Raw genomic sequence first — 16,054 nt, forward strand, 5'->3', positions numbered from 1 at the left:
TTTGGGCCTGGCTTACTTCACTTAATATAATTTTTTCCAAGCCTTTCCATTTCCTAACAAATGGGGCAATGTCATTCTTTCTGATGGAGGCATAGTGTTATATTGTCTTTCTATGTATAACAATTAAATATAGAAAAGTGCATATTTTAAGCATGCAATTATAGTAGAAAGATTAATAGGAATCAGCGTAAGATATCCAGGGAGCTGTTAAAGTTTGTCGCATGATTTTAAAGAAGTTATTGTAATAGATAAAATAACCCTTTTGATCATTTTGGCAAATTGTATTTTCCAGATAACTACTCATTCAACTAGATTTTCAAATTGCTTTGCTTTGAGTTCTTATAAACAATCTCATGATGTGTGTATGTGTGTGTGTGTGTGTGTGTGTGTGTATGTATGTGTGTCTGTGTCTGTGTATAACAGGACTTGAACTAAGGGTCTCATTCAGCTTTCTTGCTTGCAACTGACCTCCTACCACTTCAACCATACCTCTAGTCCAGCTTTTTCTGCTGGTCAATTGGAGGTGGAGTCTCACAGTCTTTTCTGCTTGTGCTGGCTTTGAACTTTGATCCTCCAGGTCTCAGCCTCTTGAGTAACTAGGATTATAAGTGTGATTAAGATTTTTTTTTCCTCTACTTTGGTCCTTTTCCCACTTTTCATTTCATCTATTATGTGCTAAAAAATAAAGTAAGATGAAAGTAATAATAAAAAGGAAGTAGATCCTGTGTTTAAGCATATTTTATTAGATCATCATTCGGGATATCTAATGCTTGTAGGATTGGCCTTGTGGAAGTCCATAATGGAAACGAGAACCCTGCTTTCCGTGTGGCCTCTCTCTACATGTACCCCACTCTGCAGCCACGCCTGTGGGGTGTAAAATACTTTGTTCAAAATTAGTGTAATGCTGGGTACTTTTTAAAGTATACCTTTTTTTACTCATTTTATACTGAAAAATTAATCTTGCATGAAAGCAACAGACAGACTTTGCTCGTTACTCTGCAGATTTTCTGTATTAGCAATTGACAAGCAATAGTGCACCAATCTCAATAATTTTACAGAAGTAATCTTCTGGTGATAAAGCAGCATTTCCTTAAAAAGAAGAAAAGATCAAGTTCTTATAAGGAACACGGCAAAAGGTCTTTTTATGATGGTCCCAATCAGCAGATTTTATTGTTCTCTACACAAAGGAAAAGAGGCATGGAAATCAGCCTGTTCAAATCCACCAAAATGTAGAACAGCGTATTGTCAAAAAAAAAATTGTCTCTAAACCACCATGCACAGTCAATGCTTATGGAAAAGCCACCACCCCAACACAAACATAGCTTTCACACTGAGGAAAACTTTTTATTCTTTCTTTCTTCTAAGAATGTAAGCAAGTCAATCAGAAGAGAAAAAATCTTCCTTTTAATGCAACGGCATGGCTACTTTGAAAACTTGTCATAGGCCCTATTTTTTTATGGAAAAAATAATTTTAGTTAAAATGCATATATTCCATCACAAATGTTCTGGAGTAAATTTAACAAGAGAAAATGATACCGTAAGTTTATAATAACAATCCGATAATTAAAATTATTTTACATATTCCTGGTTAGCATTTTTGGCTATGCCATCATCATCTTACTACTTTTTATTTGATGTTTTTATGAGTATCAATACATTGAACAAAGAGGTTTCATGGGACAGGTATGTATATGCATACAATGACATCGATCAGACTGACTTTCTCCAGCGCTCTTCCTAATTCTCTTCCCCATCTTCCTAAGCTCATCTCAAGTAGCATCATTGTTCCATTTTTCACCGAGGCCCTGGGTTTTGTTTGTTGGTTTTGGTGCCAGGACTGGGCCTTGAACTCAGGCCCTAGGTGCTCTTCTTTAGTTGTTGCTTTTTGTTTTGTTTCTCAAGACAAGTACTCCAGCCACTGCTTCACTTCTGGCTTTGTAAACTGGAGATAAGAATCTTCAGAAGTTTCCTGCCCAACCTGCCTTTGAGCTGTGGTCCTTAGATCTTCATCTCGTGAGTAGTTAGAAGTTACAAACATGCTCTACCAGGTCCTGGCAAAGCCCTATTTTAAAGGCACTGCAGCTAGAAAGCCATGAACATGGCTAAAGGACAGAATTGTTTCAAGTTTTGTGTGTACACATATGCATAGGCAGCATAAATACACAGGTGCTCTGTCTAGCTGGTAGACAAGGGAAATAGAGCAGGGCTGTCCAAGTCCCGGTGTTTCACACAGCATCACTGATGTGTGTGCCAGCAAGGTTCTGCTTTATGTCTAAACAGTAGGAAATGGGCTTAGTGGTGCCCTGTGCACGTTTAGAAAGTGAAAAAAATATGCGTACAAAAAAAGCAAGCAGTACTGGCAGTAGTAATGTTGCTAACGATAGCATCTATTTGATGATGTGGTTCTCTAAGCTAGGTACATTCCCAAGCAATTTAAATATATTATCCCATTTCATTTTGTAAATCCCTAATGTCATCTACACTTACCTATGGCAAAATGGAAGCCCAGAGTGGTTGAGTAACTTGCTCCGCATGCTGGTGCCATTACCTGGAAGGGGATTCAAAGGCGCATGTGTTTGACTGAAGCCCAGGCAAGACTGGATGCTTTTTTGTTTCGTTGCTATTTTTTTAATTAACACATATTAATAATATGGGGGGATTTCATTGTGATCACTTCATAAATATATTCAGTATACTGTGAACAAATTTACCCCTTTGGCATTAAAATTATATACAATACATGAATGAAAGAAAATCAGAAGTGAAAAACATAAAAGGTACATATTTTCCATGGATGGACATGGTTGATAATCAGAATGGGTAGTTCAAACCAAGATACATTATTTTACTGCAGTGAATGCATGGCTGTGTATCTAAGCTTTTGCCTGTCTATCACTTCTGCTTTACTATATAAAACAATTGCTTTAAGTATGTTAGGAAGTTTGGCCAATCAGAGGCTCGTACTTTTCTCTCACGATGATTGGACCAATGATGAGATACGATCCAGAGCCAATCATAGTCATTCAAAACATGATTGATCCAGTAAAGGACGGAAATATATTCCCTGGTCTTTACCATAAATGGTAGTGGCTACCCCAATCTAGAGTTAACTTTAAGCCATTTTGTTGCCTAAGTAAAGTTTGTTTTGGCATGAAGCCAATAAATAAACGAGAGTTTGGGCCTAAGGAATAACTTCTTATTATGTTATTCAAACCCCAAGAATCATCTGTATATTAAAAAATCTGTGTCATTCCTTAACTATTCAAGATGAGTAAAAAAAAATCTTTGTTTTTCTATTAAGTAATTAAAGTTGGCTTTTTCTGCACTGTCTTATTTCCACTTAAACCATGTAATTTTACGTTTCTTTTGAAGATTTTATGTTCTTTCTTGTATCCTGTGTGTGTGTATGTGTGTGTGTGTGTACTGCTAGACCTCAATGTTCCTTCTGGCAAAGATGAATAATACATGAATTATCCACAGACAAACAATTTTGATGTCTTTTTTTTGCCAGTCTGAACTCTGGGCCTGGGCGCTGTCCCTCAGCTCTTCAGCTCAAGGCTAGTGCTCTACCACTTGAGCCACAGCGCCACTTCCGGCTTTTTCTGCTAATGTGGTGCTGAGGAATCGAAGCTAGGACCTCAGGCATGCAAGGCAAGCGCTCTACCACTGAGCCACCTTCCCAGCCCCAATTCTGATGTCTTTTAATGCAAGATACTATATACATTGAATTACCAAATGGTATTCTATCTACAGACTTAACACAGAAGAGATAATATAAAAGAAATTACTTACTTTCCCAATGTTATGCTACCAGGATACCAATCAATAAATCTGAATTACAAATACACTTGAGAAAATTTAGCTAGCTCTATACATGTTCCATTCTACTCTATGAGAATTGTGCAGGCCTGCTTTAATTCTTTCCATGTCTATAATAATATTTTTTTAAAAAACCTATTGGAGAGTTGTACATTTCAGTGTGTGATATTCACCTGAAGGAACTGATTCCAATAAAACAGTATAAGTTTTTGATAAACAATCTGTGAATCAGCTGAGTTCATACCTTGGTCAGTGTGATTTGCATAACTGTAACATCTCAGAGGCAAATTCAGTATTGAGTTTGGCTGTTTTATAAATTTGCCAACATTTTCTGTATGCATACAGAAGTAGAATGAGGAGTATGTCCCTTCTATGGGTCTATAATACAAGTAGTGTAACACTAGCTGGTACTGGGAATTCAAGGAGTATTATTTCACTAGAGACAAAAAAAATTAAATCTACAGGATCATAGGCATGTCATACAAATCCCTCAATGTGCCAAACAGAAGGACTATCGAGTCTTAATTAGATACACAAATATTACGAGATGATTAAGTCAATAAATAGAACTATGAGAATATTGTATACAGTATGTACACCATATTGTGTACAGCAAGAATACTGTGTATAGCGTGTATGCTAAGAATTTTTCTTAGAGATTATTAGCAAAATAAGAAGGGAATCGATTTTAAGATGATTTGAACATTCTCCCCCCTAATTCAGATTACATAATACAAATTTTTAGTTTGAAAGAAAAATTGGCTCCATCCATGTAGCATCAGGAAATTGGTCATTTGACAAAGAAATGATGTTTCTATAATGAGAAAAAAACAAGGAGGATTAATCACAGGTGAAGCAATCTATTAATTTCATTTACTTATGAAAATTCTTTTTCTTCTTAGAGATTATGACTAAAGTGTTCCAAACTTTTGAGCAAGTTGAAAGCAACTTTGGTAAAAGTGGTTTTGTGAGTTATTTCTGAAGAACTGGTTTTAACACAATGAAGGTAAGATGAAATAGGAATCATGCAAAAGGATGTGTGGAATTCAAGAAAGATCCAGGAACTGTTCTGCAAAAAGCCTTCAGCTTTCAATATCATTGGGTTCATTGCACAGAAGTTTCATTCCTTAGCATAACTGAATGGGTTTCTTTCATAGAAGTGAAAGGAAAGAAAGGCACCAGAGACTTCCATTTCAAGGACAGTAGAAGGAATATTATTTGATATGCAGAACAAAATAATTTCAAATATCTTTTTTAAAGTCACAGCTTTCCGGGGTTCATTCTTTCAGAAAACAGCCATGTTTATCATTATGTTAATTATCCATTGTTTCCCTAGGACTTCGTGACTGCTAAGTACACACAAAAAATAGAGCATATTTTAAACAGATATGTCAGATATGTCCTACCTAGCCTCTCATTGACATTTCCATTCCGTGAAATGCATAAAGTGTTTGAGTTTTGGGGAGAGTAGGTGGTACATAATAACAATGTTATTGAGAGGAAACTGGAAAAATAATGGGTGCGAATGCGCAATGCATGCTGTTCACTTGATCTATGAGCCCTGTTTTAACACAATCTTTGTGAGAGTCAGGAGTCTGCCTCTTCAGCACTGGGAAGGAGGTAAACTATCATTCAGAACCCAAGAAGAAAGCAGATCATAAGTCAGAAGGTGGAACTTTTAAAACTGGGAATGTAAATTCTTCACAGCACAGTGAAGATAGACGAAATGATAATTGCAGTGATCTCTTGGACATCCATTTCAAAATAACATGAAACATTGACACTGAACTAGATAACATACCACAACATTGATCAACATTAAAACAAAGGAAATATCTCCTTTAAAAAAAGCTCTGAAGAGTTTGGGAAAATATTTTAACCCACCTCCCACCAACCCTTAATTATTGGATAAAGGGAAAAAAAAGTGATGTATGAAATTAGTTTGTAAAAAAAACAGATTTATTTTGCATGAGCTGTCTGGTTATAAACAAAAATTTTTAAAGAATAAATTATGATATAGTTAATAAATAAAAAACCCAAGACCAATAAGGGTATTAGACATTATTTTTCCAAAAGCATCCTTTGGACTAGCAGAGATCTTGTTTTGTCCACTGTTATATTAATTCTGTCTTCTTAAGAGCACACACATGCACACACACACAAAACCCCTCATTATCTAGAATAATCATTCAGCAAATGCTTTTATAATGTATTGTATTCATAAACTGCTTTGTTAAATGCTAAATCCTTTGTACAACTAAAAATAATAATAAATAAAACAAATGAAGGGGATGGAATATAAAAAATAAGGAATTACTTCCTATTTTTTGTATTTTATGAAATTTTTACTTTTATAAGAGTATTTTCTTACAGAATAGTTGAGCTACCATTGCCTTCTAATAGATTAGACATGGTGACAAAAGGGTATGTTTGGCCAATTATATTTAACAGCACACATTACACAGAGATATGAACTCTGGTGGCAAGACATCTATTACATTAGACTACCACAAAGCCAAATCAAAGAGGCTAACAGGATCAGAAAATCTCAAAAGCTTTAGCTGAAATCGTTTCATTCCTGTGCAGTTCCATTACATTTCTATAATTTCCCAGTACAATGTCTTCTTTTTTTTTTTATTCTCTAGTCTTGCTTTATACTCCTACTTCCCCCTCCCAAATGCTAGGATTACAGACATGTGCCACCACGCCCAGTCCATTCTAGTATCTTTGTGTTCATTTTTTGAAATTTTATAAATCCAAAGAAAACTTGAAAAAAAAAAAAACAACCCAGTGTTGGGGAAACCCATTCATCCTTACCTAGACTTATCATCAGCATTTTACCATACTTGCTTATACAAATAATCCTTTCTGGATTCATCTTATTTATTTATTTTTATTCTGAAAATGAAACGTAGGAAGTGGGAGCTTATTCATAGTAGTATCTGTCTACACACAAACACACACTATATAAAAAATCATTTCAAAGTAATAATCAGACATAATGGTGTTTCATCCTTAAATGTGCCACTGAATGTATCCTAAGAACAAAATATTATTCAGCAAAATAGAAACACTATTATTACCAGGCTTGCATGTCTCATGCCTCTAATCCTAGCTATTCAGGAGGCTGACAGCTGACAATTGTGGTTTGAAGCCAGCCCTGGCAGGAATGTCTGTTAGACTTTCATCTCCAATTAGCCATCAGAAAACCAGAAGTGTTGCTGTGGCTTCAGTGGTGAAGTACTCGCTTGGCTTTTAATTCAAACCCCAGTCCTGCTTAGTGGCTACTAGATTGGATTGCAAGACAGGGAGAGTTACAAGCTTCAGCTGTTCCTATAGGCAGGCAGTCCCCATTAACAATAGCAGAAAATTACGTTTGTTTGCCAAATCAGGCATTCTTGCTTGTTTTGCTTATGTTTTCCATGTTGGACATTAGAAGGCAGCCAGTGAATCCTTTTTGAAGGAAAAACCCCAGGACAGCAAGCAGGGAGAAAAGCTCTACCCTCTCTCTATTTATCTCCAGGTCCATCAAGATCCAGCTCAAGACTTTGCCTTTAACTCAGCCACAGCTGAGTAAGAATTGTTTTTCTGACACATTTGTTCCTGCCCTAGCCAGGCAGACTGGCCCCCATCAGTTGTTGCTTCATTAAGGCATCCTGTTACCAGTTGTGATCTGTTCTTGTTATGGTATAGAAGCAATAGCCTGTCAAACTAGCCAATCCCAGAAGATTGTGAGTTCTAACCAATTGGAGTAAGGGGCAGTACTTCCTTAGGAATAAAACCTGGCCAGACTTCCTGCGCAGCCTCTTGTAGATTTGACTTCCTTGTGGTAGTTCGCTGTTTTGTCGAAGTAAACTTTACCTTGCTGAGGTCCTTTCTAGTTGATGTCCTTATTCCTATGGCACACCTCAATAACTCAAGACATTTCTGACTTTCTTAAACTTAGTATTTACTTTTGCAAAGTACTCTGTTCAGTGGATTAGTCTCTTTTCCAATTGGTTTTCCGGGGCCGGCGTTTTATCTGTTCATTATTAAAGAGCAAGTAGTTTACCTGGTCAACATAAGGCCCAGGTGAAGCAAGAAGATCAGATTCCAAACTGCAGGATGGAGGTAAGTTGGAGTGACTCTGATCCATTACAATAGTAATTTCCCTTAGGATTTTTGTTTTTGACCTTTGCTTGATTTAGGAATCTGTTGCTTATTTTTGCATACTTTGGTGTGGATTTCGTGAATTCTCTTCTGTTGTTGATTTCTAAGTTAATTTCAATCAAGTCAGGTAAAGTATTCTATGTGATTCCGGTCTTGTAAATTTCATTCTGACTTGTTTTGTTTTCTAGTGTGTAATTAAACCTGGAAATGGTTTCATCTGCAATGGGAAGTGTGGAGAGGCTCTACTGCTGTTGAACGGTAAGTCATATGTAAGTCTGCTAATGCAGATTTACAGCATCCAGAACATTTTCTACATCCTTATTCTGATCAGTTTTGTTGTTTAATGTGTGACCAAAAGCACGATCTTACAAACTCTACTATTGTTGAATTATTTGTTTTCCTCATAATTCTATCAGTTTCTGCTGCTTGTAATTTTGATTCACTGTTCTAAGTTTATATGATTGTGATATCTTCTCGATGAATTGGTGGTATCGATAGGACACAGATTTTCTCTCCAAAAACCCGGTTGCTCAGTCCTCCTGTCTTTGCTTACTGCATGCCTGGTGGATGTTTCTCTCTCTCTGTCTCTCTCTCTGTCTCTCTCTCTGTCTCTCTCTCTGTCTCTCTCTCTCTCTGTCTCTCTCTCTGTCTCTCTCTCTCTCTGTCTCTCTCTCTCTGTCTCTCTCTCTCTGTCTCTCTCTCTCTCTGTCTCTCTCTCTCTGTCTCTCTGTCTCTCTGTCTCTGTCTCTCTCTGTCTCTCTCTGTCTCTCTCTGTCTGTGTGTGTGTGTGTGTGCGTGTGTGCGTGCGTGTGTGTGTGTGTGTGTGTTTCTGGGACTTGAATTGGGCCTAGATGCTGTCCCTGAGCATTTTGTTTGCTTGCTTGATTTTGCTCAAGCTCCCACTTGAGTCACAGCTCCACTCTTCATCTTGTTGGTGGTCAACTGGAGATTAGAGTTTCATGAACTTTCCTACTAGGGCTGATTTCAAACCATGATCCTCATGTTGAGACTGGAATACAGGCGTAAGCCACTGGTGTCTGGCTCCTTTTAGTGGATTTCTGTCTTTGAATACATACTGTACCACTCAGACAACATAAGGCTGAAACACATTTTAACATTAGCTCTTCCTCTCTCTGACTTTGGAATGTTCAATCCATTTGTACTGCATATAGTTATTGATAATATGGGTTGACATATGCCATTTTGCTATTTTCTAGAGGTCTTATATCTTTCTGCTCCCCAATTTCTGTGTTTTAAGAACATTAAAGAATCATTATGCCGGGCGCCGGTGGCTCACGCCTGTAATCCTAGCTACTCAGGAGGCTGAGATCTGAGGATCGCGGTTCAAAGCCAGCCCGGGCAGGAAAGACCGTGAGACTCCTAAAACCGGAAGTGGCGCTGTAGCTCAAGTGGTAGAGCGCTGGCCTTGAGCTGAAGAGCTGAGGGACAGCACCCAGGCCCAGAGTTCAAGCCCCACGACCGACCAAAAAAAAAAGAATCATTATCAGCTGGGCACTGGTGGCTCACACTTGTAATCCTAGCTATTCAGGAGGCTAAGATCTGAGGATCGCGGTTCAAAGCCAGCCTGGGCTAGAAAGTGCGTGAGACTCTTATCTCCATAGAAATCTGGAAGTGGGGCTGTGGCTCAAGTGATAGAGCGCTAGCCTTGAGCTGAAGAGCTGAGGGACAGCGCCCAGGCTTAGAGTTCAAGACCCATGACTGACAAAAAGAAATCATTATCTAATATACCTTAAAAATGTTCATTTTTTCCGTAAATGACTCTATAATAATTAGCCTCTTAACTACAACAGTCTTACTTGGCTTATTACTCACTTGAGTTCAACAGAATAGCAATTTTTTTTGTGGTAATGCTTTCCCTTTATTACTGCTTTGTGCTGTTATCATATAAACTATACCTTTATACGTTATGAAGCTTTCAGTACAAGTTTATAATTGGTTTTATGCAATTTCTTTTCAAATAAGGCAAAAGAGTAACACACAAATATATACTATGTAGTCAACTTCATTATTACTCTCTTCATGTGAGTTCAAGTTGCTGCTGAGTGTCTTTCAATTTCATATTGAAAATTTCCTGTAATTTCTTATAAAGCAAGTCTGCTAGTGATGAATTGTTTGCTTTTTATTAGGAAATGTTTTATTGTTGCTTTACTTTTGAAGGAGAATTTAACTGTATGAAGAATTTCTGGCTCACAATCTTTTTCATTAATCAGTTTGAAAATCCTTGTACTGTTTTCTAGCTTCTGTAATTTCTTTTTTAAAAAATTTCTTTATTGAGATTAAGTGATTACAAAGTAATACTTAGCTAAAGTCACAAACACATTTTAACCTTCACAAGATGAATTGTCATTATCATGGTCTATAAAGCTTGTGAGCTCTGCAAACTTTGACAATACAGCTATTTGGCTTCTGCAATTTCTCACAAGAAATCAATTGTTGGTTTTATTAAAACTCCTTTGTAGGTGGCAAGCTTTTCTTTGTTCTGTATATTTAAGGTGTCAATCTGAATGTATGTCAGTTGTCAGTGTTTTATTTTTCTTTGACTTTATTCCTTTTAGAGTCGATTTTACAAATGTGAAAATTAACATCTTATCAATTTGGGAAACTTCAGGCCATTATTGTCTCAAAATTTTTTCCCTAATCTCTCTATTCCCCTCTCTTATATATGTGTTGGCACCCAATTGTGTGGTGCAGGCATCTGATGGGTTTTCCTTTCTTTTTCCCTTTTCTTTTCAGATTGGATAATTTACTGATTTGCCTTTTTACCTTTTCTGATTCAGCCCTGTCATCTCAAATCTGTTGTTGAGTCTTTCTAATGATTGTAATTTCTTTAGAATTATTATATGCCTTTGTTAACAACTTCTGCTTAGTGAGTCATCACTGTCATACTTTATACTTGATTTCCTTTAGCTTGAGCATCTTGATAATAACTTAAAATTTTTCTGTAGTATGTGCATATCAAAGTCTCCGTCTGACATACTTTCATACTTTACTGCTTACATGTTTCATACTTTTTGAAAACTATAAGTTGGTATAACATATTTTCCCTGCCAAATTTATGTTATTGCTATCTTAACATTATTGTTTTAGTCTTTTTTTTTTTGCTTGATGATTTTATAGAGTCAAATTCTATACATGGTGGGTTTGTTTTTTTTGCTATACATGGCCACTCAGTTCTCTGTTGGCTTTTAAAGAAATGTACTGTCTTTATTCTTTCTTTTCCTATTTATTTATTTTATTTACTATTATTATTAATTTATTTTTGCCACTCCTGGGGCTTGAACTCTGGGGCCTGGACACTGTCCCTGAGCTTTTTTGCTCAAGTCTAGCGCTCCACCACTTTGAGCCACAGTGCCACTTCCAGTTTTCTGGTGATTAATTGGAGATAAGAGTCTCACAGACTTTCCTGCCTGGGTTGGCTTTGAACTAGAATCTTCAGATCTCTGTCTCCTGAGCAGCTAGGATTACAGACATGAGCCAGCAGTGCCGGTCTATTGTCTCTGTTTTTAAGCTTTGGTTCTTAGAGGAGAGTTCTGATGAGTCTAGTTTAATGGCCAATGATTGGTCAGATCTCTCTACTTATGTTTTCCATACACCGTCCACTCATTAAGGTCATGTGCTCACAAAACAACCATAGCTTTTCATTGCCTTGCTTGATTATGGCCTCTAAGTAAGTAAGAGTGACTAATAGCCTTTCCTTTCTCAAGTCTTTGTTAGCTATGCACAAAGCCTTAGAGATACTCCATCTTTTAGATTCTCAGAAACACTTAGGCACTTTCAGAGTTCTCCAGTTTTCCCTGTAGTCCTCCGCTGAGCTGTGCTCTGAATTAGATCATACAGCCCACACAGCCTGACCTGCTTCATTTCCTATAAATCTGCCAAAAGTTTGAATGTGCTCTAGGGACGATGCTTTCAGAGCTCCAAAGGCATCCAGTTGTCAAATCCTTTTGCCTTTGGATACTGGCCATCTGAGCTGGACAGCAAAGGGGGTTGGAGATAGCTTGAACACATGGTACTGTCTCATTGGGGTTCGTTAGTTCTCTTGGGTAGATAAGTCTCGGTTTATTATGTGGCTTTATTTACCTGCATTCGGAAGGTCTCTGCTTGTTGTTTTATTGTTCCAAATTTCCTGTGATAGCAAAATCATGACTGATTGTGAACCACTTTGATGCATTACTTAATCCTTACCTCCATTTGGCTGGAAAATATGAATATCTCCATTCCACAGTGGCTTAGAGAGCTATATAGACCTCACCACACTCACACAGCTAGTTAAGTGGAAAAGGTCAAATTGAAGTCCGAATTTCTTTGACTTTGTCAGTCTAACTTAGAGTTTGTAAATCAAGAGGAAAGCCTTTGTCTCTTTTCTAAATAATGATATACTTTAGGCCGGTCAAAATTCCAGGACATAGCCAGTAGCTCAGACCTGTAGTCCTAACTATGTAGGAGGCTGAGATCTGTAGATAGTAGTTCAAAGCCACCCCAGGCAGGAAAGTCTTTGAGATTCTTTATCTCCAATTAACCAGTAAAATGCTGGAAATGAAGCTGTGGCTCAAGTGGAAGAGCACTAGCCTTGAGCAAAACGTTCAGGGGACAGTGCCTAGGCCCTGAGTTTAAGTAGCTGCTAGGGCCAAGCATGCACATACATATGCACATGCGCGTGTGTGCACACAGAAATACAGGACCCTATTTTTTTTGGTTTTAGAATTTTGCCAATAACTTTTGAACAAGAACATCACTTCTTTGAACAAGGGCTTAATGCAGCATTTAATTGAGTAAACCAGTTTTGACTACTGGCTTGGCCTGGCCTCTTTTCCCAAAGCAAAGGCCTTGACTCAGTATGGCTTGCTGTGGGATGTCGGCTGCTCGTCCTGTGAGAACTGGGTGGCCTGCTCTCCTCTTGCTTGAACAGTAACCTCAGAGAAGGCTGGCTCTGAGTAGTGTACTCTCTCCCACATCCATCCTGTGTGTCTTGTCAATAGAACTTAGGAGGTGGTGTAGAAAGGCCCCAGGCAGGCTTCCTCACATCCCGTTGCTAAGGCAACCATGCTCTTATTCCCTGCTTTCCATGGCTGACAGAGCAGCAGGCCAGCACCCACGGAAACTCCACAAGCCCACTGTGTCTTACTATCGTGAGCCGTCAGCAAAACTGCGTGAGTGGTCTTGGTAGGATTCCTAATGATTAAGATTGTCCTCAATCAACTGATGTGCCTTTGATATTTTTTTAATATAAAATTATGGACACAAAAAAATGTGTGCTTAAGCCAGGACTGGTAGAGGGTTTCTTGGAACTTAAGACCATCTATTGGAAACCTAACTTTGTAGCTGGATATATCTTAAACAAGGAGTTTAGTTGTTCTTTCTAAGCCTTAGTTTTTCTCCTGAGGGAAATGGAATTAGTAACATTAATTACTTCAACGGATCATTCTAAAGCTTAAAAGACTTGGCACAGGGAACACAGTTCATAACTGATAGTGATTCAAATGTTAATTTTAGTTGTTTCAAACCCTTTTCTTCAATTTTGTACCATTTTACGCCCATGTAAAGAAGTTCATCAGTCATGAGCTTCTAAGACCAGAAATAATTATGTGTAAGGAAGATAAATATCTGTCTGATTAATGGTTGTCTATACCTATGCATTCTCTAAGCTCATGGCTGTGGCCTCTATTTTATTTTTCTGGTGCCTGTCCTGGGGTTTGAACTCAAGGCCTGGCTGCTGTCCCTGAGCTTTTTAGCTTAAGTCTAGTATTCTACCACAGCTCCATTTCTGGCTCTGTGCCACTTAACTGGAGATCAGAGACTCAAAGACTTTCCTTCTCTGACTGGCTTCAAGCCTTGGTCCTCACAGCTTAGCCTCCTGAGAAGCTAGGATTACAGGAGTGAGCCAATAGTACCTCAGTAGCCATTGTCTCCTAATCAGCCAGGCTCAATGACAGGGTAGCACAGTAGTGAACTGCTCAGAGCGCCTCAGGCCATAGTCCCTAATTTCCCTAGTTTTTTTTTCTCAGTAAACACACACACACACATGGGTTTGTCATTTATTAGAAAGGTTTGTGTATGTGTTTAATGTCCCCTCGTTATGATGTACATTAATATTTTATTCAGTTAGATTAGGGAAGAGCTGTATTTCATGAATAATCTTTGGCAAACACAGCTGTGTTTGCCATCAGCACTGCACATTGTAATTGAAGTAAAAATGAAATAAGACTCCCATGCTTGAATCACAGGCACGCCAATTTCTTCCTTTGTACCTTTTAAACTGGTTAGCCTTGTCAATGGCAGAAGCAGCTTTATTTTGGTCAGTATGGATCAGTTATGAAGGCCAATAGATTCTATTGGGAGATCTTCACTGTATGTTTAGAAATTATGCACATGCCATAAGCGATGTTTCTTTAAAATGTTAATTGCCATTGTGATTTATAAAATTCCAAATCTGGCTGGGCGCTGGTGGCTCCCGCCTGTAATCCTAGCTACTCAGGAGACTGAGAGCTGAGAATTGCAGTTCAAAGCCAGCCCAGACAGGAAAGTCCATGAGACTCTTATCTCCAATGAACCATCAGAAAACTGGAAGTGGCTCTGTGGCTTAAGTGGTAGAGTGCTTGCTTTGAGCTGAAGAACTCAGGGACAGCACCCAGGTCCAGAGTTCAAACCTCACGACTGACTCCCCCCCACAAAAAATAATTCAAAATCTGAAGGTGATCCCAATTGCAAAAGACATATAAAATATTTGATCCTATTTTATTGGATTCCTTGTGGACCTGTCACTCCATTGATAGTAAGCTACTCTGTGTTCATAAATAAAGGTGAACACCTACTGTACCCTTCTTGTAAACTCTGACAGGGTAGAGATAAATTCATCCAACTCCATGTCTAGAACAACATTAGGGTGAGTGAAGAAGCACCCAATGACTTTTTAAAATTAGGAATAATATAACTACCTCTGTTTCTTTTATTAAAAGTATATACTCAATAAATACTTGCTGAATAAAAAAGGCAATGCCCAAATTAAAGGACATTGTAAAACTTTGAAAGACTACTCAAATAAATGGTCACAGACATTTATGTCATCATCAGTGATTTACAATTGCTTATGGGTTTCAGCAGCCCAAAGCTCATCTCACATCCATAAGGAAACCAAGTCTCACAGATGATTCCCCATAGTTTTGTAGATCTGGGAATGAGATTTCACTGAAGCCCAGGCTACAATGAATATTTTCAATGCTCATATCATGGTGGTGTAGGGTTAAAGTTTTAAGATCAGTTAAAAAGTAATGAACATGGCTTGTATGTCCCTCCCCCATGGTACAACCCCTGCTTTCACTATGTATGATGTTGGTATATGAGGAGGGGAAGGGAAAAAAACAAATTGTAAAAGCAGGGATACAGGAGGACCCATTGCAACAATGAGATGTACAAGTCGTTGTGTCGAAAAACGAACTTTACAACTTTGGTGGGGAGGATGGGGGGGGGGAGGATGGGAAGGGACGGGAAGGGGAAACAAAGGAGGAGGCTTGATAAGAAATGTGCTCATTATCTTACCCACATAATTGTAACCCCTCTGTAAGTATTTTCACAATAAAAATATCCTGCCCATGTAATTGTAACCCCTCTGTACAGTATGTTCACAAATAAAATAAAATTAAATTAAAAAAAAGAAAAAAGAAAAAGAAGCTAAGGGACTGTACCCAGGTCCTAATTTCAAGCCCTGGTCCCAGCAAAGCAAGAAAACAACAGAACAACAACAATGAGAAAAGTGATATGTGAAAGTCTTTTAGAGGGAAGAGCTAGACACTTAATCTCTAACTGAATTTGGGAGCAGAAGGAAAGTTTAAAGTCTAGGTAATCCCAAACTATCCAATTTATGATGCAATTAATTGGCAACGTAAAGAGATGGGAAGCACATAGAAGGAGATGTAAATGGTCTTCCTTTATTTGCTAAGGTAGTCATTTGAAAAGGAAGACTTGTGAGGGAGAAAAAGTAACACAGCATGTGTAGGAACAATTAGTGTGACAGATCTAGAGAAAAGTAAAGGGGTGAATCAGTACAAAAGAAAGCAGAGAATGGGCA

This window comes from Dipodomys ordii, unplaced genomic scaffold, assembly GCF_000151885.1.
Source record: "Dipodomys ordii isolate 6190 unplaced genomic scaffold, Dord_2.0 Scaffold10, whole genome shotgun sequence".
Lineage (NCBI taxonomy): Eukaryota > Metazoa > Chordata > Mammalia > Rodentia > Heteromyidae > Dipodomys > Dipodomys ordii.